The sequence below is a fragment of the Simochromis diagramma genome, unplaced genomic scaffold (assembly GCF_900408965.1).
Source record: "Simochromis diagramma unplaced genomic scaffold, fSimDia1.1 OVJJ01000816.1, whole genome shotgun sequence".
Lineage (NCBI taxonomy): Eukaryota > Metazoa > Chordata > Actinopteri > Cichliformes > Cichlidae > Simochromis > Simochromis diagramma.
In genome coordinates, this window is record NW_024386908.1 from 6,781,870 (window position 1) to 6,809,091 (window position 27,222).

The 27,222-nt window shown below is 39.8% G+C and overlaps 1 protein-coding gene across 3 annotated transcripts in view; it reads right to left on the reverse strand.

Annotated features, from left to right (window-relative positions):
• prickle1b (prickle homolog 1b) overlaps positions 1-27,222 on the reverse strand; it is a 75,638-nt gene that overhangs the window by 31,305 nt on the left and 17,111 nt on the right. Inside the window, exon 1 of one of the 3 annotated variants that reach the window (XM_040035165.1) lies at positions 16,641-16,674. The exons of the other annotated variants lie outside the window; for them this stretch is intronic. The gene's annotated coding sequence lies outside the window, so the exon portion shown is untranslated. Of the gene's footprint in view, positions 1-16,640; positions 16,675-27,222 lie in introns of those variants that run through there. 3 annotated transcript variants of the gene reach the window in all.

Sequence of the window (27,222 nt, forward strand, 5' to 3'; positions counted from 1 at the left end):
CACAAAGCATCGTATAATTTGCACCAGAGGGCACGAATACCCGCTGTAGTATTCTCCTGAATGATAGGGATAGCCACTCAGACAAAACCTACACATCAGCCCTGGTATAGAAGGATAAGTCAAAACCAGAAGCAAAGCAGAGCAAAGAGATTCCAGAAGCTGAGTTGCACAACTGGTCAAATTAACACCTAAAAGCAGCGTGCACTAGCAGATGTGCGTTATGGTGCGGTTCGTAAGGATGAGAACGGCAAGCATGAATGGGGGCATCAAAAAGTCAGAGCAGCCCCACCAAGTCCGACTTTGTAATTTAAAGTGGTGACAGTGTATTCACAAAGTAGTCCCACATGTTCGATTTGATATATTTTTACACCAGGTAATCGCCTGAAATCTTGTTTTTTTCCTTAATTTTCCAACTTTTCTATTTGAATACGGTCACTCGCAGAGAAACAGGAGCTTCTCATGGCTAATTGTGTTTGCCTCCAAATCCATGTCAAACTTGGCCTCCCGTGTTAAAACGTAAAATAAAAGCTAATGCAGCGGTTCCCCTGTCTACCTGAAAAAAAAGCTAATACCAAAATGCTAAACATATCAGTTCCTCATCACAAAGTTTTCCCTCAAAAAACCAAGTCATTCAGGGCTTCCCATGTTAAAACACATTTTTAAAGAAAGAAACATATTTTCCAGCCTAATTAAACAAAACTTAATAAATAAATGGGTCTGTATAACTCTTTTGTGACAGATGCATAGAGGATACATTTTCTACTAGTACTGTATCACCGTGTTCTATGTTCAGTTTTATTAAACAATACAGACAGAGGAAAAAAAGGATTCTTCTTTTCAGTTTCTTTGATGAGTATATTCCTAATTTTAGGCGTTTTGTTTTTTGGCTTGTCAACTTTAGCTTCCCATTTAATGCAAGAGTGAATAATATAACCTGCTATTAGCTTGTTAGCGCTAGCTCTCCAGCTCTGCCTTTGTGTCCAAATGTGGTCAAGTCCATTTTACAAACAATCAAAGCCTTTGAAACAACATTCCACAAAATGGCTACATCCGTGTGTTTTTTTTTATGCCGGGACGATAAAATTAACTGTTTTTAAAGAGAAATACAAAACTAAGAATGACAGGTGGTCCTTTGTTTGTGAACTCAGGTCTGACACAAGAGAAGGTTAACCAACTAATTCAGGTATTTTTATGAGAGGAAAAGCTAAAAGTGAATAGAGTGGAACAGAGCTTTTCCTCATTTCTAAAATTCCCGTCACCTTTGAGAGGTAATTGTTGAATGAGGTAAATCAACAGTCAGTGCCCTCCTACAGGGATACGTAGAGATACACAGTTTCCTGACTCACTCGTGTGTGTGTGTGTGTGTGTGTGTGTGTGTGTGTGTGTGTGTGTGTGTGTGTGTGTTTCTCACAGGTGTGTAATAGCAAGTGAGCGCACTGGTTAAATGTTAATCTCATTAAGTGGATGTGTTGTTCATAGCTCAAGGCACATTTAGTTTCTCCCTGCACACAAGCAAAACTTCCTTAATTAGACTGTAAGAACACACATCACATCAGGCATGCTACCTCCAACCTGTGCAGGACCTCCAGCAGCTACCATAGCTGGCATACCTTAGCACTTTGTCAGGCACTTGAACCCCGAGAGCCAAACTGTTCAATTCTTGAGTCTTTGACCATATTAGGGCGAGTGGTTGTTAAGCTCAGCTCAAATGAATTGAAGTCACCACATCGTTGCTTGCAGCTTCCTGTTGCCCCCACTCCTTTCTCCCGAACACAATTACTGGACCTGACAGTCAATGCTTGGCCAAAACACCCAAATTAGCTTACATAAAGGATTTAATGGCGGCGCTTAAGGCAGGCCGTGCATGTACATGTCTGCTGTGTTATAATGTAAATAAGAGATGCTATCACTGAAATATGAAGTATTTAAATGCTTTATAAATTGGTGTCCAACACATCTGGTTTTGGATTTGTCTTTCTGGGAAAACAATCATCCAGTGCGAGATAAACTGGACAGATATGATCAGACCTGTCAATCTTTCCTGTACAATAGTACACATTCCCATCAGCTACATTGTAAGTGTGCAATTAAGTTCAGAATGTAGATCCTTAACTTGAAAGTGTACATAAATAAAAAGAGGATCCGCACTGGGTGATTTACATGACCCTGAGGTGCCTTTTCCCTCTCGGGAAATAGCACCTGATCTTTATTTATTTTGTTTGATTTTTTTTTTTGATTTTTTTTGTTTTTTTTTTTTAAATGGGATAAGCTTTAATTGTGTTGAAAAAATTAAAGAAATTAAAAATTATGTGCTACGATCTAAGTTAATGCATTTTTAGGTTGGTTAATGATGTCTGTTCCATTTCATAAAGAAGAAGGTAATTAAAGAAAAAAAAGTATTGTTTACAAAAAAAAAAAAACAACCTAAAATGTTCTTCCTGGTGTTTGTTTTGTTTAATTTACTGAATGGCCCAGAATAGAAGCATAGGGGTGTAATTGTGGTCAGAAGCTCTTTGGTGCCCTCATTTCTTAGACTGTTACCCTGTGGGCTACACTGTAAGATGATTTAACTTATCATCAGTGTTGGTCATCCTCAGGAGTGGATCACTGAGATGGGTCATAGGAGGAGCAGACTCCAGCTGTAGTTAATGAGGTTTACGAACATCAAGAGTAAACTCAGCACGACAGAAAAGTATACTCACATGAAAAAAAAAAGTTTAAACAAAGTACACTCTGTGACTCAGTAGAACCACCTTTAGCAACAAAAACTTGAAACAGTTGTTTTCTTTATGACTTTATCAGTCTCTCTTGCGGTAGTGGAGGAATTCTGACCTACTCTCCTTTACAGCTTTGCGTCATTTCATTGCAATTTGAAGGCATTCATTTATACACAACTCTCTTAAGGTCCCATCACACTTTTCAGTTGGGTTGAGATATGGACTGGGCCATTGCTTTTTTTTTCTTCTGTTTTTTTAATCTATTCTGTTGTAGATGTGCTGCTGTGTTCGGGATCATTGTCGTGTTGCATGATCCAGATTTGGCCGAGCTTTAGCCGTTAGACAGATAGCCTCACATTTGACTCTAGAATACTTTGGTATATAAAGAAGTTGATGGTTGACTCAGTGACTACAAACCTCCTGGAACAAGCTTAGATTATCTCCCCTCCATCAGCTTGTTTAATAGTTGGTATGAGCTGTTTGTACTAATATGTTGTGATTGGTTTTCTCTAAATGTAACGCTGTGCATTTCCAGTTTGGTCTCATCTGACCAAAGGACGTTGCTCCAGAAATCTTTCAATTCGTTCAGATGCAAATTTATCAAACCTAAGCCATGCTGCCATGTTTGTGTTCTACTCTTGTCTGATTTAGGTTTCTGACCACCTATAGGTTGATCTAAACGTGACATCTACTCTTAAGTCAATAGATTTTAAAGTGATTACCTCACTCTTTTGGGTTAATACTAAACCTTTCCTATATGATGCTGTCTAATCATTAAGCCTTTGCCAACCCAATGACCATACATGATCAACTCTCCATAGCAGGAAAATAGTTTGTGAACTTTTAATGATAAAAGCTAAACAAAGCTAAATCCTGGTGCAAATGTCCAACTGCTGGGTTAGGAGCAGATATTTTGACACAGTCAAAAAGTAATAGTGTTATTTGTGTTTCACCTTATTAGGTTAACAGATGAACCATTCTTTAAAAGAAAAACATTATTTTGAGCTATACATCTATAATAATGCAGATATGTGAGGGACACAAACTATACATATAAACAGATCGACAACTAGAAGACAGAAAGACGTGGGGGCCTCAGTGGTATGTTGCAGTCATTCAACTATGGAATGGTAGTGTTTTTATACAAAAACATTATGTGTCTTAAAGGTTCACCTGCAGTAGAGGTGGAATATTCCTATGTATGCAGGAAAAGGTGTTTTGCCTGCTTGTGCACCTTTTTGAAAGTATCTTAAGTACAGGGCAAGCCTCCCTCTTCTTTCTGCTCTCCCCGTCTCAAGGCTCTGGCTACAGGGAGGAAGTGTGTGACAGCACGTAGCTCCTGGGCCATACTGAGGAATTTCTTTTACTCACACACATGCATACACACACAAAATCCAGGGGATATGTCAGCCAAGGGCAAGACCGGAGATCAGAGGGAGGGTGAAAGCGAGGAGGGAGAGGAGCATAAGGGACTGTGAAGAAGGAAGGAAAGGAGAGGAGAAAAGAGACCTTGGACTGTGCTCTCGACTTGGGAGGCCAGGGAGAACAAATGTCTTTGACAGTCCAGAAATGAATTTTCCTGTCGTTACAACTGCAGCCAAATATGTCAAACCCTCCCTACAGTCCCCAGACCACAACATGTCAAAGAGAGATAAAATATAGGAACACAAAATTTTCTAGAAACTCTTTGAAGGTTCCCTAACTGAGGTGTCCTGGAGAACTGTCCTTTCATTGCAGATTAAGTTTTCACTTCCAGACTGCTGCTTAAAAAAAGAAAAAAAAGAAAAGTGTTATCATATTTTACATCAGTGACTCATCAAGGAAGTTGCCATAATAAGTCTAGAAGCCTTTCAGAACACTCATTTTATATACGATGAGGTTTTACAGCTTTGTACTCTTTGTTTCTGAACAGTTCAACATTTTGGGAAACTTAGTCTCATTTGTGCTGACCTAACATGTTCTCAGCCTAGAACATCAAATACTGCCGACATGCCACTAAAGTCACAGAGATTTGCATAAAGCACCTTTTGGCATCTGTGCATTGATGTACCAGCCACCACAGCACTGGATGCAAATAAATAGCAGTCCACTTTAAGAGCAAAACATCTATGTTGAGAAGTTTCAGGGCCTTGATTATCCTATGCTGTGGACAGATGGACACGAATAGCTGAGGCCACGGCTGAGTAATCATTCCTGTTATACTTCTCTGAAGTCTGTTGCCTGGAGTGCATGCATAGTTGGTGTATGATAATGTAAAGTGTCCTCACAGTCTCAAAAAATTGGCAGGCACATGGACATCTGGACAAACCCTTGTGTTCAAATAGTGAACACGTCACTGAGATCCAAACAGACCCAAGCAGATTGGCGGAGGCAGAAATTATAATACCCGTTTAAGTCTCCTATTTGAGAGCGTTGTGGGTTTTTCTTTTGTGCACTTTGTTTACTTAGCTTTCCACTCTCTTTTTACTTTGGTTTGCTAGTTAACCACACCATTACTAGAATGAATAGTTCTAGAAACTAAAATACTTGGTTAGGAAAAGACTCCGATTGGGATACAAACATTCATGAACTTCAATGAGCACATTAAAAAAAAAAAAAAAAAAAAAAACAAGAAATCTTTAAGCAAGTGTTTTTTAAAAGGGTTCATAGGAGATGAGCGGTTAGTGAGACTTGTCTTACTGTTGCCTACACCTGGTGTGTCAAAGGACAACTTGTGTCTTTGACAAAACAGCAGTACTTGATACCCTGGAAATGAGAAAAGTGTTAAACGCCCATGTCTGTACATTAAACCTAAAATTACATTAGCCATTAGTCAGCTTAGGCCTCAGTCAAACAGGCCTAGAGACTAATCACCAATTGCCACCAACTTGGAGTTGCAAAGAGTGTACTGCACTGAGCACCTGTTTGTGATTGCTTTGGTCACTAGCAGATAGCCACAGCCACTGGTTGTTTGTGTGGGAGAGAGTGACTTGTTTGGAAACAGTCACTATCTAACCATCCAGCAGCAGTTAAACTTCCAAAAATACAACGCAACCCAGAAATGGGGCTGTATTTGCAGCCAAATTGGTGTCTTCCTTACAAACTACGGTTACTGGTTGATGAAGAAGTCACAAGGAGGCCTATAGTGCACCATCCTACTTGTGGTTTTTCCCAGCGACTACCAGAAATCGCTCACTAACCTGTCAAGGAATTAAGATTTTTACCAACGATCAGAGTTGCAAGCGGTTGCCAATTGGTCTCTAGACCTAACATCAAGATCCAAAGCCATCTTAACTACTTCCCATCTTTGCACTAAACTAACTAAGCTTTTTAAGTAGTAGCTTCATTTATTTATTTGTACAGAATGTAACAGTTTGATCTTAGTTAACTTGGCCTAAAGGAGTGAGTAGTGCAACCTTTTTCATCTTTGCATTTGCAGCACAGTAAGAAGAATTTATTTTTCAAACTTGTCTCATATCACCCTTCAAACATAAACCCAGGGCCTTTAGAGGTGAGAACCTGGCTCTGATAGACCAGTGAAACCCAATAAGAAACACATGTTACACACTTGAACCGTCACTGATGTATGAATGAGCACACCTAACCAGACTTATTCAAAGAAACTCATAGCAGTGTTATGTTTCAGATGATATATGCACAGAATGTATACATGCAGGACATAATCAGTGATCGGCACCTCATAACATAAAGGTTATGATATATGCAGTGATGATGCAATGCTGAGTTTCATGCTTTCTCCTCAAACTACACCCAGTGAAACGTGTATGTGGTCCAACAGAAAACCACTCTCCCACAGGCTTAAGAACGAAAACAAGTGCAGATTTTGGCCAGATAATGCGGTCATTATTTGCTTGGAGAAGAAACAAAACACTCTCTGGCAGTAAAATTTTGTCTGGCATTTTCACGGAGCCCTGTGTCAAATCATATTGATTTAATATGCATGGTTAGGATGTCAGCAGTTTAGATTGATGCATCTTTTTCTACATTATGTCTGTTGCTCACTGTTGCTCGATATAGGTTCTGTTTAGAGCTCTGTGGTTTGAACCTGAGTTGGTCTGGCTCCATTGTCAGAAAGCACAGTTGCAAAACACAATCCAGATACACCAGAAAAGTAATGCACTAATACTTTCATCAACACAATCATGTAGGAATAGTAGGAATGTCCACTCTTTGACTTCCAACAATCATAAAAAAAACCCCAAACAAACCAAAACAAACAAACAAATGAGCTCAAGATAGAAGAAAAACGTATAATCAAAGAAGTTGCTTGATTTTCTTAAGGCTTCTATGAGCTTGACTTGGGAGTTTAACATTGCTTTGACTCATACTAGTCCATAGAAGCCTCCCCAAGAATATTTTTCACCATAAAAGACAGAAAAACTAACATAGTAGAAGACAAGCTTTGAACAATCTGTATTTTCGCTGTGTTTCCACTAATTTCAGGCTGTCATTAGGTCAGAGAGCTTTGTGTAAAGTCCCTGCTGTAATATACTGGTTGCTCTGTCACCCATCATTGGGCTCACAGGCTTTTTGTGACACATAAGCAACCACAATGTTTAAATTAAATTGTGTAAACCATTGTTTTACTGCTTAACTTTTCAATGAACATTAAAAAAAAAAAATGTAGAGAGTAGAAGCCAACTGGTGTAAAATCACATCAGGCTGTGGCTTGGTTTTCCTCCAGACTTCCCTCAGTCTTTTGAGTCACCAACCACCACTGGTCCAGACACAGCACAAAAAAAATACAACTTGAAGGGAGCTGCACTTTGAGTTACAAAGCAAAACATCAGCCTGTTGTATTTAGCTTGACAACTAGAGCGTCACATATTACAGCCTCGCAATGTAAGACATCCCGGCCTCACTTTATGTTCACTACATGGAATGTTCCTGCACTCAGGTGAGTACGGTGCAGCTGGGTTTATCCATTCACCATGTGTTCGGGTGTGGATGTGTTTTGGTGTGGGTCTCGGGGCCCTGGAGGCTCATCTGTGCAACACGTGCCGGGGAGGTTCTGTCATCACCTCTGTGAAAAGAGTGGAAAGAAAGAAGGGAAGAGCAGAGACAGACCGAGAGGAAAATCTGGGGAGGAGAGGGCTATAAAAAGAGAAGGAACGAAAGGGTAGGACGCGCAGTGTGCATGCGAGAGGCTAAAAGTCTCTGGGGTGGGATGTGAGACAGCTCTCTCTGTTGGGTTTCGCCCTTTTTACAGAAATTTTGGCTTGTGTCCACTGAACATGCCTCTTGTGGGTCTGCTCCAGCTATCATTCTGTCTCTAACACTTTCTCGTCCTTCTCTCGCTCCATCTTTCATCCATCTCTCAGAATTATTGAAAGCAGCAGTGAGTCAAATCCGAGCACTCTAATCACATTATTGGCCGAGCGCAATAAACAGAATTTTTTTTTTTTTAAATTTTGATAGATTTTGATATACATCGTTTTTACATAATCAGTCACTCTACAGCTGTACAGAGGATGTCGAGTGACAAGCAGTGAAATACAGCACTTACTTATAGTTATTGTAGACCCCGTTCTCTCTTTGCATATAATCAGCAACAATTCCAGTACTTGATAAATATGATTAAGACCAACTTCTTTTTTGATTCACTAAAGAAAGTCTTACACAGTGACTCACCAAGTTGAATATCGTCCACACTTCCTGCAAAGTGATAACAGCTCAGCAGAGCACGCACACAATTTTGCAAACAGTGCAAACTAAACGCTGTGGCTGATGGTAAAGTGTGTCAGTGCTGTAACGCTACACCTGCCCGAGATCCCCTGAGTCTGCTGCTGGGTGTAGAATAACAGACAGGTGGGATCAGGTGTGTGCGCAGAGAAGAAACAGAGCAATGAGAAGGCGAGAGAGACAGAGAGACTGTTAGGAGTGCTGTTTTTAATTCACCTGCAGTCCCTCAGTGCATCTCCAGACCAAGTGTAAGCAAAGATGCAAAAAGATGCAACCCTCAGGAATATGTGTGTTCATGCAATCTTATCAATGTTCACGAGCCTTACTCAGTTGGTGTTACGCCACCAGTTTACATTTCACTTCTCCCTTGTGTATAGAAATTACGATTTACCAGTTGTTATTTTAGGCCAGCGCGCTCAGTGACTTAGTTAACTTAGTCACCAGGGTGGAGTATCCCAAGTGCTGGTCCCAAGCCTGAATAAATGGGGAGTCGTGCGTCAGGAAAGGCATTGTAAGATCTTTGCCAAATCAAGAATGTGGATCACCAAGAATGTTTGGCAAAGACGGAGGAGGAGGAGGAGGAGGAGGAGGAGGAGGATGTGTTCAGAGGCAGTGAGAGAGGAGGAAAGGTAGGAGTGTAGCGATGACAGTAGGAACTTTGTGGATGTCGTGAAGGAGGACATGCTGAGAGTTGGTGTGACAGAAAAGGATAGGGCAGATGAAGAGGAGCAGTCCAGAGAAGAATAAGACATTGTTCATTGTTCTGTTATGTCATAAATGATTACTCATAACTGATAACTCATTTTTATGATCATACATCAAACCAAACTGTTCTCAAATTGTGTGACGCACTTCAGAAGTTTTTGCTTTGCAGTACATTCAGTCCCTCTACCTGATCTGTGCTGCTGCTCGCCATACCACATTAAAGTCTAATGAGGCTTTTAGTCACGAGAATGGTGCCGTGCCCTCCTCTAGCTGATATTCGCAGGTTGCCTGAACAGCCACTGATCTCTCCATCTAATCACATCTCTGCATCATTAATGGGGGCTTTTAATGCAAACGCAATCCGTGAACGCTGACGTACGCATGCAGGCACTTAGTCAAAAACAATCACGCACACATTTATGCATATGGCACACCACCATAGATTTCTCCAGCCGAGCACACCACCATCTCTAAAAATATGTAAACAAGGCGATGACCAGGAGGCTTAGTGTCGTCTTCTGCTTTTTGGTTATTTAGCTGATGGTGCTCTTGTTTTTATGGGAGGACTGTGTTGTCAGAGAGCTGGTGTTTTGAGTGGGTATGAATTTATGTAACTTTGAAGCGAGAGCAGAGTAGAGCAAATGACTACACGGAGGAGAGAGATATATATCAAAATATACAACGGGAAAGTTGGCAAGAGAAAGCTCATGAAACCAAATTAACCCACTGATTCTAACGTGAATCCGGGAAGCTTCTGCATCTGCACCACACCTGGTTTCAGGATCCCTGTAGTGTGTGTGCATGTGTGTGCGTGTTATGATGATATGCCAAAGCAACTTGCTGTGTTCTTGCTAGCTATGACTCACCGTTACTGCCGCACCAGGCTGCAGCCTTGGCATCACACACACTCAGCCACCATGGCAGCCAACTCCCACAGAGTGTGTGTGTGTGTGTGTGTTGTGAGGGAAAACGAGCGAAAAAAGAGGAAAGGAAAAGAATTTACATGGAGAAAAAATACAAACACTAATAAAAAATGTGTTTCTTTTTCTTCTCTACAGGTCACGTCTTTCATTTTGGTTAGTCCTTTTTAAGGAACCTTTAAAATCATTTGAAGGACCATAACCATCTGTGTGCAGCAGCAGGGAGGACAGGAATAGAGATTAAATCTGCTGCTGAGTCTCCAAGGACCAAAGCCATCAGAAGATGCCCCTGTGGATAAGCTCCTAATTTTACCCAAATACTCCTGCATCCTTTCATGTCTAATTTTGGCGCATTTCCTAGATAGGCAAATGTTTAAAAGTTGGGAAGAATGATGTTAAAATCAAAACAAAAACAAGGAAAACACAACGGTAACGTTGAATTAATTTTGCAGTGACACAATCTAGACATGCTATTTTTTTTTTTCAATGCAAATTTTCCATGTCTCATTCTGTCCCTGGAACAGCTTGAAGCTCAGCTTGAGAAAAACGGAAGCCACACTGGCCAATGCAGCAGCAGGACTTAATGATTAATTTACCAACAGATGACATGAAAAGCCTACAGGATATACACAGATTACATAAGGTGAGAGATCGTTCTGACTACTCAGTGTTGATGATGAGCTGGTGTTGTCTGTGGTTAACTGACTGCTTTGTGCACACAGTTTGTACATGTGCTGATGAGTGTTTGCTGAGTTATGTCAGGCAAGTTCCATGTGCTTGTGAACAAAAAAAGCGCAGGATGATTTGTAAACGTCATCGGATTTTCATCTGTGGAAAATTGTGCTTTTCCAAATAGTTTAGTAAAATAATAGCCTAATTTTTAGCTTAAAATACGCAGCAACAATGCTATTCCTATGCACTTAGATAAAAGGGAATGTTTAATTTTAGTTGTAATAGAATTATCTGCAGCCAACAATCATGCCATTCTTATTAAAATACAGATATTTCAATATTCATTTTAACATCATATTATTCCCTCATCTCCCCTCATATACGGGGTCCCTCAGGGCTCCATCTTTGGTCCAGTTCCATTGTCTTTATACATGTTTTTCCCTTGGGTTATCGACATCAAAAGGTATCTCTTACAATTTTTACATACACAGCTGTACTTTTCTGTTAAGCTTCACAACCTAAAGCAGCCTCTACTACTTCAGCAAATACCTTTATTAATTTACAGTCAACCTTGGCAAAACTGAAGTTGACGTATTTAGCCTCTATAACATCTAAATATGTATAGAACCCTCTGTTACTTGAAAGTACCAAACCTACGCTCTTGCAAATTTAATATCTTTCCCCTCTGACTCACTTTGCACTTCCCTTCAATTTTCACCGACCCGCCTTTTCCATACAAAAGAACCACTTTGCAAACAATTTTGCTCCCTTCAAAGCTTCCGTAAGTTTTAAAATTAATTAAATACATAAAATCTGCATATATAGCAGACCTACTGAGACCTTGGCCTCTACAATCCTCTCATCAAGGCCTGTGACCCAGGCTGTCATGTTAGAGGGATCACACTTTTCAGGTTGTAGCACCAAAACTTTGGAACAGACTTCAGGACAACTGAATCTGTGTTTTTGTATCAAATGACTGTTGTAATGTAAGGTATGTAAGGACGACACAAGAGATCCCAATATTTTACTCCAACTTTAATATTGGTTTCACACAAACGAACACTCAAGGCGCCCTCTCACTGGTGGAGCCACCTGGTGGTCCACCACACTGTTAACAATATCTATATGTGGGAACCTGTATATGCATCTCCTATGTGTGGTTTTATTCAAGACAGAGATACTAAATTCTACTCTGGTAGAGGTTGCTGAGAAATTGTCTGTTAAAGAACCAGTTTGGATTTATCAACTCAGAGTCATTGCCAAGGTAGAGTCTTATCTCTTGCAGAAGGACCTGGAAACCGTTCTTCGTGCTTTTTTATCACTTACCGCCTGGACTACTACTAGTACTTTTCTATTGAACAATCATCTTTAAACTGCTCGCAGTTAGTCCAGAATGCACACCAGTTCACCTCTTAACATGTGTTAAAAAGCATGAACACATCACCCCTTTCTTGTCATCCCTTCATTGGCTCCCCGTCTATTTTAGATGTGATAATAAGATTTTATTGCTACTTTTGTAGCTTTAAACGGACTGGCACCTGGATATGTGTCTGAGCTGCTTCACATTCACACACCTGTGGGAGCCCTGAGGTCATCCAACCAGATGTTCTTACACAAACCCAGAACCAGATTAAAACAGAGATGTGATCGAGCTTTTGCAGCCATAGTTTCATTGCATGAAACACATCAGGTTATCTACTAACACTAGCTAACAACTCTCTGAGTGGTAGTGAAACACAAACTGGAAACAGAGACTGTTTGCCTTCAAAGCAAATGTATTGGCTGCAGTGCTGAGGCACAACTTTTAGTTCGAAGCTGAATGTTTCTCAGTTTCTGGTTTACATTGTACTTTTCAAAGGAACTTACAGATAAAGCCGGAAAACAACGTCACTCATCACTAGCATGGTGTAGTCCTCTGCCTGAAACGTGTCCTTGTTGTAATGGCTGACAAACGTTTTGTGGCCACTTCCTTTCCAATAGGATTTTTCAAAAAGCTATAGCACAGCATTATTAAGACCATACAACCATTTTTTCTAGCATAAAACACAAAGTACAGATGAGACTGATGAATTAGAAGTGTTGAAGGCATTTAGTCATGAGAAATAGGGACAATTTATTCAGTGGGAATTATTCATGTCTGTACCAAAGTTCAATGCAATCTATCCTTATGAAAATTCAGAGATTATTATGGTCATTAGGATTTGTGTGTTGGGAAAACTGCAAGCTTTTATGGCAATCAAAGCAATCGTTTTGGGGATATTTTATTCTAAATTGAGGAGTGAAGCAAGCAACACTATCACTAAAGTCATTTTTGAGTTAGCTGAAATAGCACAGATAATAATGACAATATACAGTAATCTAATAAGCCAGTTTGTGATTAATATCTAGTCATAGCAAAGTGATTAGTCAGAATCCAAGAAGAGTTTCCAATGATTTTTGTATTTTATATAATTTCTTATAAACTTTTATAAATTTGATTTATTAAGCTTTGCATGCCTTGCGCAATCACAAAAATCATTTTCCTGTAAAAAACCTTTGAAAATCATAAGCTGGCAGGCTCATGCATGAGAAAAGCCTGCCACTGGGTGATGAATACATAAAAAATATAAATCCTGATACACAAGTGGGTGAAAGCACAGTAACACTCACTCACTTATGTCTGCATGGCTTCAGAACACATTGTATTGACTTACAACAATTTCTTAAATACTTACTCTAATTTAAAGCATAGCTACTGCTTGACTAACCCCACCCCAACCTTAAAACAGATCTTTGCCCTAAAATTTAAGGATTTACAATGTAGCAATTGGCTTTTTGTACTGGTGAGGAAGACATGTTCTCCTGTTATCCCCACAACATGAGGAGTACCTGGACCACACACACACACACACACACACACACGCGCACGCACACACACACGCACACACACACGCACACACCTTGCATAACCAATCCCTCTAGATTCCTAATGAAAGCTTTCATTATGCGTATACGGCCACTACTTAGAGAATCTTGCAGACTAATGATACCCATTTGCACCACTCTTGACTCTGACACCAAAGACTGGCTGTAAATCACTCTCCGCACGTTGCGCTAATTAATAAAGCCGTGCCAGACTTTGCGACTCTAGGGAAATTTAATAATGATCACAAAAAAACCTTCAAAGTCAAACTTGATTATTATAGACAGAAGTGCTGGAGTTTGTTTTGCTGACTCAAGAGCAAACCTCAGCGGGTATTTTGAATGCGTTTATGCTTGTGAATGTACATGTTCAGTTGTTGCATGTGTGCTTTTTTGCAGCCTAGGGGTTCTAGGCCTTCAACCTTCTCATTGGGAAAGCACCCTTGTAACTACCAAGGTCAAAGTGCAATGACCCTCGGTCTAGCAGGGGGGTGAAGGTCAGCCATCCTACAGGGAATCAGTGGCGACACCTAAGACCAACAGGCTTGAGTTAGTAGACCAAGCACTGCATCAAAGTTGACAGTCTAAATTTTATGTGAACAGTGTTCAAGAAAGAAAATCAAATTCAATCCAACAGATTCAATAATGGCATAAATGGCATCAGGTAGGAGCCAGTCTCCTGAATAATCAGCTCAGAGACCAACCTTTGCTCTCTTTGCAACTCACCAGGCTCATTTAGCCTGCCATTAGCCTGAGGGCACAACATGGTGTGACCTCACCTCGCCACAACCAAAACAAAGGCACTGACAAGGTCGCGTGTGTTACTTTAATGGTTCTGAAGTGTTTTGCAGCCAACAGAAAATAGTGGCTCTGCTTTTTCCTGACAACAGTTCCCAGAAAAAGAAGAGATTTATTTTTATATGGGTTCTCAGATATTTGACAAACATACTGCCTGTAAATCGAAAGTGTATCAAGTTGTGAGATACCTACTAATAGCTACACTCAAACCTGAATGGTTGTATTTGTCAACTGAAAATGTTGTCTACACTGAAGTAGCTCAACAACCTGAATAAAGGATTTAAAACTTTTAAAACATCACTTATGGCATCTTTGTTTCTCTGTCATGCTTCTTTGACCTTTTTGCTACTTCTGCCTGTTCATGTTAAACTCATCTATGGATGTTCCCTTTCCTTTTAAAGAAAACCAATCAGCAATAGATCAATGCATAGCTTATCTTGTGTGGGCTAATGTGTCTCTAGCCTTTGCATTGATTAAATCCTCATAATCCTTCACTTTGTGTTGCTGGATGGCATTATAAATGGACATAAAAGATAATAACTCAAGCTTTATCTCACTAGGCACTCTTAACGTGTCAGAAAATCCATCTGACAGCTCTTTACCCTAGAATGATTACAGTACATCTTCTGTTGACCATTTATTTCTCACGTGATCATTTTGCATTGGATAATATGGTGGATAAAGTTTACAATCAAGATTTGAAACAGTCCTACATAATGGAAGTCTCAAACTATATAATGGACGAGTGACACATGCAGTAACCTTTTCATAACAAAACTAGATTGCTTTATTTTCTGAATGACCTTCAACTGGCAAGACAGAAAAACAGAAACCCCGCCTATTTAAAAGGCATTTCTTGCAAATTTAGTTTGGGAGTGTCCTTTTGTAAAAGTCAATCAAATTAAGCAAACTTTAAAGTGTTTAGTCAGACACTAAATAGGTTGTCTGTTGGTTTGATGGATTTGCTTTTCCTGCCAGCCAGCCCCCAGTCTAACACGAAACCATACATCATGCTTGATTATGGCTCACTTTATGTGCCCTGCTGCTTTGACACCTCCAATAGCTAAACCGATTGCTACCAAGCAGCATCACAATCAAAGGTCTGCAGCTTTTAAAGTCACATCTTCATCTGGAGCAAAAATCTGGTAATCTCATCACAGTCTTTTAATGTTGTTAGTGGTTTCTCTCCAAATCCAGTTTTCAGGGAAACCTAAAACACTTTTTCTGTTTTCTGCATAGCTAATCTTGTCGTTTTGAATAAAAAAAAGACTTCGGATTTCAGTCAGTAATTCACTTCTGCTCTAGGCTGCACTTGAACCAAGACCACCTAGGAGATGTTTTTAAGTAGCTTCTTGCTGAAGCCGTCCAAATGGAATAAAGACACTATTCATTGACTCGCTGGCCCGATTTCTGTTGACTTAAGGAGAGGGGGAAGAAAACATGAAAACACACGCAGATTTAGACACAACCCTGCAACTTCCAGCCTAAATGGATGAATTTCAACGTGAGTTCTGAATAACTCAAAATAACACCATTTGTAAATGCCATTTATTTAATGTGAATAAGATAAATGCATAAACGGCGTTCCCAAATCCTACAAAGGCAAGAAGATGAATGGTTTCGTTCTCCCTTCTTGATCTTTCCACTAGTGATGAAGAGACACGGCCAGGTGATGTCAGTTTCTGTTTTAACTGTAGCCATAATGTTTTTTTGGAACCAAAAATGTCTATTTGGATGAATGGGTGGACTGAATGTGTATCTGACATCCCCATGTTGTTGTTATTCCTGCATCATCATAATAATGTTTGCCTAAGATCAACATTTCAACTGACCAATCAGGCTGTTGTAATGTTATAACTTTGCAGTGTGTGTGTGTGGCAGGGTAGGGGTTACCATTGATTCTATAAAACTCTCTTCTGGATCAACTAAGTAAGTATTTCAAGTGTTTTCTTTATTAATTTATATAAACTAAAATATATATATCATCAAGTTAGGCTTAGACAGATTAGGTTACTCATCAACTTCTTGGCTAAATCTAACTAAATGCTCAGATATCACTGGTCAATTGTGATGTTGTTCCTAGACCAGCATTATTATGACAATGCATGAACAATACCAAAGCCAAGATATCAGATGGTGCAGACTGGTAAGTTTAGTAGCTTTAGCTAGCTAGTAAGTTTCAGATGCTACCATAGTTTCAGACACTTTATGTATTTGTAAAAGATGCAAATAAAATAATACTCACTTACGTATTGGGATGTGGCTTCCAGCCATCAGCTACAGGCTCAGTGTTGACACCTGTCAGTCAAAACAGCAATTCTGGTTGCCTTCAAGAATAATTTCTACCGTCTACTTAAACTTAAAAAGCTTTCTAAATAGAAATAATGAGAAAGAGAAAAAAAACAACAACTCTCAAACACACCCCAGTGGTGATTCAAACTCACGGCGTCACACTTTTATAGCCACCAGATATCCTAACGAGCTAATTGATTTAATTTATAAATAGTAGCAATTCTGAGTATATGATGTTGACATCACAGAGAGGAAAAATTGTAGGAGTCCAATGCATTAAAAGCCCCGATGAAATAAAATTTTGATGTACAAAACTATAAATAGCTTATTTAACTTAAATTCAATTTTATTTATATATCACTAATTTAAAACAACAGCTAGAGCAACATGTTTTGGAAAGAAACCCTCTTCATCAGACAACCCCCAATGAGCAAGCACTTGGCGACAGTGGAAAGGAAAAACTCCCTTTTAACAGGAACCCAGTGTTTAATAACTTCTTCTGATCTATATTTCTCACTTTGTAATAGATGGTCTGACTCTACCTTTGATCTACATGGAAACAAAATAGAAATTATGTCAGGGATTAAACCAAGTTTGAAGGGTAGGTTTAAAAATTCACCCTCTGCACAGCTGGTATGAAGGGGGGAAAACAAACAAACAAGCAAACAAAAACCATCAGGCTGTATACCAAGTTGTATACACACTAGTTTTTGCTGTAAAGCTGGTCGTTTTAATATGGAAATCTATGGGGATCTATTTGTGTTTGGAACGAACTTCAAGGGTACTTCATTTTTCAACCTCTAAGGTTGCTTCTTGGTTTCCTCCAGGTCATTACTTAATACCCAAATGCATCCTGCAAAAGGCCTATGCTTGTTACTCACAGCCCATTGAGTCACAATGAAACCCAATGCTGTCCCAAGGTTCATGCTGGTTCATGTAGCAGCAAAGCTATTCTCAATACTCGGAGGAGGGGGGGAGGGGGGGGGGGGGGTGTTAGTCATGGAAAGGAGAGTGGGAAAGGACCATTGTGGATAACATAAGGTATGGCCTGTGTGCTTTTACCCTCACTCAATCCCATACAGAGTGGGCAGGATAGAACCTTTGCAAAAAAAAAAAAAAAAAAAAGAGTGCCGGAGTGGGGTCAAAGTCATATAAAAAGAGCCCTAATCTGAACATAAAAGCAACATAAAGAAAATCACAACTGCTCAGTTATTATTTGGCAACTATAACTTGGCATTAGAGCCAGTCTTGGGTATCTGAGCACACTAAAGTGTTGTATTCGGGGCTGTAGTAACAGTGTCCATAAATAGACTGAATTTTGATAGTGTTTTTTTTAAAACCCTCTTCAAAATGAGAAATGCAAAAGCAATTTAGAAATGACTTAAACAGCATGTTTATGTGCTCTATGAGACACTGGGACCCTCTGGCAGCTGTCCCTAATAAATTTTACTAGTGGAAATGGTCGAGTTGGTGTTAAAAATAAATAAATAAAAAGATGAAGCCACATTCATGACTTCCACTTATGTCGCTGTTTGACAGCTGGATAGAAGCAGGCTAATGTCAAATCAAACCTGTGTTTCATAACCTAAGTTTGTTTAATGCTGAGTCGTAAAAGGTTACAAGAGACCGATGTGTGTGTTATCTGGCACAATGTAGCAGAAACATATATGAAGATCAACTGAATGTCTAGCAAGCAAAATGGCAGAAGTATAATAAAGCAAGACGGCATACAGTGATAACAAAACAGGCACTCCCAACAGTTTCAGCTGAAGAGGGGGTCTGAAATATGCTAGCTTGATTAACCTCGTTTGCTTGACTAACCACAAGTGTGTGCATGCGCATGCATCCGTGCACGCTTTCTCTCGTGTGCAGGGTGATTGCTATTGCGTGCGTGCGTGCGTGTAACGGTCTGGCTGTTGCAGTGGCATTCATTACAACTGCGCTGGTGGTGTGGCCCCCTGCAGCCCAAAGCTTTAGGTAAATAAAAGCGGTAGGATTAAAAGGGCTGTTTTGCACTCAGAACTTAACAGTCTTTTTTTGAAGTAAGCTGCCCTGATGCGCATGACTTTAACCACACATCCATCACATCAAGTGATGTCAAATTTATTTCTAAAGCATTTTATACATAAACAGGTTAATTACAAGGTGGTCTACAGAGCGAGAGACATCACTCTGTCGCCTGGAGGGAGTGGGGGGCTGAGTCAGCCAACATTAACCACATTAGGGGAGCTTATGTGAGTACTAAGGCAGGAGTTTGGCAGAGTGGTGAGAAAGTATAGTAACAGGGTGCACAGTGAGCTCATTAATACAAAGAGTTGTTGTACATTGATGAGTGATGCTCTAAATTCAGCAGCATCCCAGGATTAGTCGAGCATTTGTTTTTTTAATCTGTGCATTCAGGATTAATTGTGCCACATGGTCATTATGTGGATTTACTGTCCATTGAGCGATTATTTGGAGACACAAAGGCTCAGGTTTGTTATGATCTCATTATTCCTATGACAACCAAAAGTGTTTACAGTTTTCCCATTACAAATATAGATCACTACTGCATGCAATGCATTTTGTTAGTGAAAAAAAAAAAAAAAATGCAGTTCCCTTACAAAATAAGATTGCCTTTTTACATGCACGTTAATAACATGGTTATTATTTTATTTCTGTGAGAACCTGATTTCTTAAATAAATAACCTAGTAAATTAGAGTAAAGGATTAGGCTAAACCCGGATGACACCGCGGATTATCTGACAGCATAACCTGATTTTCTTGCTGTGTTTACGCTTACCTGGGATTCTATAGGGGGGTTAAACCAATGTGTATGAGCATGACAAGAAATTGTTAAAGGGGGAGTATATATTGTTTTGTACCTGACCACTTTCATTTTCAATTTTTGCTTGTTAAACCACTTTACACTGACTTATGAATCAAACATACAAAAGGCACCTAACTCGAGGGACACACCACTCGAGAACTTAACAAGAAATAAATTTACATTTTTATCTTTAGAGCCGTTTTTACTAGCAGCCTGTCACAAAGACATCTATGGAAAAAAGGTAGATAATAGTTTGAAAGGCATAATTTTTGGTTCATAAGTTTTTTGCAAGACTAAGATTTTTCCCAAAAAGCTATTAGCCACAAACTTGGAATATCCTAGCATAGTGTGCAGTTTGTCCTTTAAATAATAGGAGGAATTGGGACAAGTGGAGGACAAAAGAAGTGACAGGTCTAGAAACTATCCATCTTAGAAATTAGAAATAAAAAAAACAACAGCAAAGGTCTAACAGAGGACCTACAACATCCATCTGACCCTCACTTGATCCATCTACTGTTCATTGAAGCCTCATCAAAAATGGTCTCAAGAAGCCACTGCTAAGCAAGGGAAACTGTACAACATGGCTGAGGTATGGCAAATTACACAAGAACTAGACTGAAAATCAGTGGCAGCGTTGTGTTGAATCCAAAATTTAAAATTTTGTTCAAATTGTAACCACTATGTACAGAGGAGGTACTACAGTGAGTGTCAACAACTATCTATAAAATATAGTCGAGGCTCTGTCACAATTTGAAGCTTCATTTTAGTCATTGGTGTTTAAGGTTATAAAAGTCAGCAGATGTTGCAGACACAGAAAAAAAGGGGTTACTACATTCAAATAGCTCCTAAAAGTTCTTGGATCTAAATGTGGAGCTTGATGTCAAGCCATAGTCTTTCTCCAGCTTTTATCAGTTTGTTTGTTTTTTTTTTGTTTTTTTATTACCAACTTAAACTATAAACTCTTAATCATGTTTGTAATGACCATTTCAGAAATTGTGCCATACTTGAAGGGGTGTTTTCTTTTTTAGTTTGGAGGACCTACAAATCATAAATGCTTTATTATTTTTCCAACAAGCCCCAAGTTTCATGCAAAGTCTTTATAGTGGACTGAAATATTCACATGTAGAATTTATGATTAAGTACGCTCCATTGTGTCTCAGCATTAAATGAATTCATGCAGTTGTGTCCTTGTCCACATTATCACCATGAGATTAATAAGGCCCGTCAATCAACTTAGCAATATTAACTCAGAATGATGGCGACAGAATTACACACACACACACACACACACACACACACACACACACACACACACACACACACACACACACACTAACCCCATCCTTCTGGACTGCTGCCCTGCAGAAATAAGTTATTAGTAGTAATTATTAATAGGTCTCTGCAGTCCTGTGGACAATAATATCTTGCTGTGCCCAGTAGCTGCTGTTATAACAGCCAGGCGATCACATCTTGGTTTGGCAGAACGTCAATATCACGCCACAGTGTTTGCATTCCCAGCTCGCCGGCTTCAATAATTCGGGAGTCACGCTGAGTTTGTTGACATTTATTCCTTTCTTGACTTAGCTGTGTGTCTGCACGGAAAGGAGATAATGTGGAGAAATATTGTAGGTGGTATTACGTTTAAAATCAGTATGCATCCATAAAAATGTCTTGAGATTCATCTAATGTAAGTTATTGTTTTAATACATCTGTTTGATAACCCCCTTAAAACATCCTAACTGCATGATGGTATGCTAATTATGAGAGGTCTGTGAAGGTTCTCAGTCATCCAGGTCATCGCAGTCAAAGGAGCTTGCAAAGAAAAGCGTCTGGACTTCTTTAAGTTGCTTGAAGACGTTTCACCTCTCATCCGAGAAGCTTCTTCAGTTCTAAGGTCAAATGGTGGGGAGTCCCAGATTTAAACTCCAAAACACAGACTTAATGTGGTGTATGCTGTACAGTGCAGCGAGGAATGCCCAGACCTCTACATTGGAGAGACCAATCAGCTACTTCACAAGTGCATGGCACAACATAGAAGAGCCACCTCCACAGGACAAGACTCAGCAGTTCATCTGCATGTGGAAGACAAAGGTCACTCTTTCGAGGATGCCAATGTTCGCATTTTGGACAGAGAGGACAGATGGTTGGAAAGAGGAGTGAAAGAAGCCATCTATGTCCACTGTGAGCGACCATCTTTGAACAGAGGCGGTGGTTTACGACACCAACTGTCTGCCATCTATAATCCAGTTTTGAGTTCCCTCCCCAGACACCTTAACGCCCACTCACATCCTGGGCCATCTGACCTCAGGAATTCGCATGATAAGGTGGGGCCAGGTTTCACAATGAGCTCACCCGAAACTCTGGCTGATTGGGACCCACACCCACTTTCACACCTTGGCTCAGGCGATTAGAGGATCATCAGGGGGTCCTTTTGTCCCTCTGTGGGGGGGGGATACTCCCACTAGGTTTAAATCTGGGACTCCCCACCATTTGACCTTAGAACTGAAGAAGCTTCTCGGATGAGAGGTGAAACGTCTTCAAGCAACTTAAAGAAGTCCAGACGCTTTTCTTTGCAAGCTCCTTTGACTAATTATGAGAGGCTTTTTAAATCCGTCATGGGTTTCTAATTCCTTAGACACAGACTCAAACATCTTATAGGATACATATGAGGTTCCACGCCTGTTTCTATATCTACAGCTGTGTCCGTTTCTCCAATATCAATCTGCAGCTGAATGCAAATACACCTCTGGTTTACACCCATGCTCTACCTTAAATGGAAGGCTGAGCTCCTATAGTTTAAAATCTTCTCTTTCAGCTGTGCCCTTTATGTTGGACTCCAGCGAGATTTTCACATTATACAGTAAGACATGATGAGACAGACAGACATCTGCGCCTGAACTCTGGATGACTTATCATCCTCGAGCAAAAGCCCATCACTTTCTGCCTGTAACTGTCAGCTTGTCATCTGCACCTGTAGCTATGATAGTTTTTACAGATTTCACCGTAGGTGTCGTGGTATTTTAAAGATTTAATAGGGATTATATCCAATGACATAGGCATTGTTATCATTGTGAAATGCAGGAAACGGTTCACATTATAGTTTCATATGCACATTTCATTGCTTCATAAGCTTTGTTACTGGGACAGGTTTAAACAGATGCACCTCAGGACAGAAAACACTTTGTCAGAGCTGAATAATAAATTCCGAGTTTAGCGAGTATGACCTCTTTTCTTTGAAGACATATCCTACATTAGGATAATGCACCGACTCCTCTCCTCTGACCACAGTGTCCTTTGTACAAATCACTTTTGACAGGGTTGACCAGCCTCCTCCTCGTGGATTACTCATCTCATTACCATGTCCTGTTTGGTAGCTCTTCAAATGTGAGCAAGCCAGGCAAAAAAATAACCTGGTCCTTCTTACTGGAATAAATGTTACCTGAATTATTCCAAATTAAAGTTCGTAATCAGGTCTAGAAGTGGCACAATCACCAGTTCGCATGTAAAAAGAATCTATTACTCGAAGCACAGCAGAAGTATTACACAGTCATGACATCAACACATAGAACCCAGCTGAGAGTATCCAATCAAGATCATCAAGGTAATGAGTCCTCAGGTTTCACACGTCACCGTGGGGAGTGATCAATTATGTGTGTAACAATGTGCGTTGGCATGTTATCGACACTACACTAGCATGACATGGGTGGAACAGGCCCGCGGCGGGGATGAGAGGCGCAAGCAATTACAGATTTATGCAAACCACAGCCACACAAGCCCTGCACACACTCATGCTTGTGCAATACTCTGATGTTGCACAGCTCATTCCTAAACAGGAATAAAAATTAGTCAAAAAGCAGAGAAGCTGCATGTACATGTTAAACATAAGAACTTTATTATCCTTAAATCATTTACTGTATCACCCTCAAAATGACATATACCATAATCTTTTTATCATAGTGAGTGCGTATGCCATTTAAGAAGTAGGTTGTTATAGCAAGTGTTCTGATCATGCTGGATGGAGACACCAGTGTTTTTAAAGAATAGTGTTTATACACCCTAAGCATTGTGTACTGTTGATACATCATTCTTGGAATAATGAAAATAATCTTATCTTAATACCGTTGTGATAGATAGCAGTTTTTGCTGAAGCAGATTATGAATGTTTCCAGATAGCTGCCCAGCAGCTTTGATTTGATTTGTGTGGGTTGTTAATCACCTTTTTTAGGCTATGGCTAAAGAGACACCTAAACACCTCGTTACTAGCAGACTGATAAACTGCTAAATGCAAAAGGGTGAAGCTGATATAACGATGAAAAGGAAGTTCCATGAACTTAATACCCATTTCCTTTTTACATGCAAAGACAAGATTCCCTAAGCGTCTCTGGAGGTTTGCTGTCAGACTTACCGGAAACAATAGTGGGTCAGAAGTCAGTTCACAGACCTGAGTCTCCTGGGACCTGCAAAACAGCTTCAACTCAACGTGAAATAAAGGACAAGTATGTAATATGTGCCTTAAAATATTCCTAAGAAATTATGTCTATGTTTTAATGATGCAGATTCCCCGGGATGACTTATCTTAGTCATATCAAGCTAAGAAGATGAATGAATATAATGACTTCTCCACATCAGCAGCCTTGTCTACTTTTTCCATCTCATTATCACAGATAATGCGCAAACAAAATACACAGACAGGGAGCAAGTAATCACCCAGCCCCTCCTTATACTGATATGACATCATTGTACTGCACAGTTAGTGGGACAGCCCTGAAACAGTAACATTTCTATCCTCTCACCGACAGGCGCCTTTAGATGTATATTGTTTGTTCCCGCAAAGGAATCAAATACAGACTGACTAGATGTTCTGTACCTATGCAGAAGGTCTGTATCTAGGCTACCCTTCTCCAGGCCAGTATAATTATTTGCTCTCAACCTAATAATATGCAGACTTAACCTCAGTTTGACCCCAGATGAAACCCATCCCCCTTATGTGTATGTCCAAGCAAAAACAATAGACAAGGTCTGGAAGTGCTCCCTCTCCTTGTTTACATCCTCCCAAAGTAACGTAACAGATGATATCTCATTATCAAAACACATCATGTCATAAAGCTGCTGTCAGAGTTTTGACACATCAAGTTGTGGTGCATGAAAGTGTTAAGAAGCCACATCAACGTTTCAATTAAAGTAAATAAAGACCACAAAAAGACTGCCCAAATAAAGCGCATTTAGGTCATTGTATAGTAGAGAGCTTTAGTGGATTTGCAGCCTAAATTTAAGTATGATACAAAAGGTTTTTAGTTTTATGAAAGTTATATACAGGCCATCCTGAAAAAAAAAAAAAAAAAAAAAAAAAAGATAATGAAGCAAATGACAGTTTATCTTCAACCAAGCAGCTGAAAGATAAAAATTGCACTTTTCCGAATCAGCAAACAATTCTGGGTACTCGTGGCAAGAGGTACTAACGCACGCAGGCTTTCAATTGAAATCAGTTACACAGCGATAAAAAACAAAAAATGGCAAGAAGCTGTTGTATTATTAACTGCAATAGCCGGTCGCATGACAGCCACGGGAAGCCGATGGGTAAAGAGATCGGTTGTTATCGGATTACATTGAAGAGAAATTGTTCGAGCCATGTTTCCGAAGTAACAAAGAGGCGACGGATGGCCTGGATTGCAGCCATTCAAAGAGCAAATATAACGTCCCAGAACACTCCAGCTCACAGGTTAGTCTGCTCCAAGCATTCCCACAAAGGTCAGTCTTCTGTTGTAGTTAATACGTCATTTTTCATAACATAACTGGTGATATAGGTTACAAGCAAGTCTGGCGCTGAACAGAAATTGTCGCGCTATGCTCCTTTGTTTATTGTGCATAAATAGTGAATTGTCCTGACACAATATTGCGTTTCGCTTCTGTTATTATGGTACATTGACAAAAACATATACTTTTATTCACAGGATAAAACAGTTTTTTTGTATCACTAATTGCCCAGTACGATTACAGCATACAATATTATTGTCACTGCTACATTTCTGTAATCCGTACCAGAAATTATTTCCACTGCTAATTAATTACCGTTAAGCTCAAAAGTCCTATTAATAAACTGTTAACGAATGTTTATTTATGAAGACGATTTGTGAGACTGGTAAACTTATGATACGTACGATGGTCTTTTGTTCTACACGGTACATTTCAAGGTCCTGTACCCATCCGTCGGTAAACTGTACCTGGGCTTGTTGCAGTGACCTGAAGTTACTAAACTCCATGAGTGTATGCACTCACTCCAAGAACCGTATAATTATAAATATGAGCGTGGTGAAAGTTGGGCAGCACGCTAACATCTTTTGTCCACTCTGTGTGCTCGTAAGGGTCTGACCCTTTCACTCCTCTGATTTTTTTCCTCGTATCTTTTTTTTGACTTTTCATCAAGTCTGTCTTTGTACGGACCGGCATTGTTCTCCTTCGTTTTGTACATACCTTTTTTGGGGGGCAAAGAAAAAGCAAGAATTTATTGGAACTGGAGAATGAACGTTTTGCAGTGCTGCAAATGCTTGCATTTGATGCGGTACTTGGACTGTTTTGCCACGAGTTCCCGGGGTGCAATGCGCGAAAGTCACGTGGTCTGTCAATCTCTATAGTTTTTGCCTCTCCCCCTCCATGCTTTACCCAAGAAGTTTCATCACCTAACCGTAGTATTACAAGCTGGCTACTCAAGTACAATTGTACTGTTGGCTACTACCAAGTTCTCTATTCAGATGCTATTCTTATTCGCTCTAAATGAATGCTCTGTATTGGACACATAGAGGACTTGATAGAAATGTTGACCTGCTTTCCAAGCGGCGCATATTTCTTTAATGCGTTTCTGCAAGACTCCCTCAGGACTGTAGATTAATGAGGAGAGAGCCCGAGCTGGAGAGGTTTTGGTGACAGGGCTCTCTATCTTTGTCTCTCTCTTCTCGACCCCCTGGAGTCTCACAAAACTGAGAAGGGCCCCAGTTGGAAGCAGGACCGCTGCTGGAAGCCATACCGCACTCATGACACAAACATGCATACACTCTCTTTTTCTCTGTCGGACACGAAGTACACTTAAAACAAGCGTATAAAACCTTTTAATTGCACGCTTTTTTTTTTTTTTGTTTACAGCAGGGATAATGTTTGAGTATTTCTGTATGGCAAGGAAGTTTTTGTGGACAGCTGGGGGATGAATTACAAAGAGAGAGGAGGATATAACAGGAGAAGGCAAAGAAAGAGGAAAAGCAGGAGAGAAGCAAGACAGCGATCTCTTGCATTTACATTCATGATTAGCCGAGTAAACACTAAGACCCAGTTTTGTGCGTTGCATGTGTTTTTCTTGTCAGTCATTATTTGTTACAAGCACAGGAAAGACGCACAAGACTGATTTCATTTGGACTATTAGGCCACTTTGTTTTGGCTATTGCTCAATGCTCTGCCTGCTGCAGAAATCAATTACATATGTGGAACATTTGTAGTCCAATCTCCCAATGATTCACAATACAAATTGGGAATGTGGAGCTTTAATTGAGCCCAGGGCTGTTTTTTAAGCATTTATAATTCGCTGGTAAAGGGACAAATCAAACACTCCACAACATACACATGCAAGCCATCATTGCATGTGTATATTCAGTTGTTTAGAGTGGTTTATATAACATAGTTGTAGCCAAGTTCAATGAAATTGGAAACTACTGTATACAATGTACACAGTATTATATGT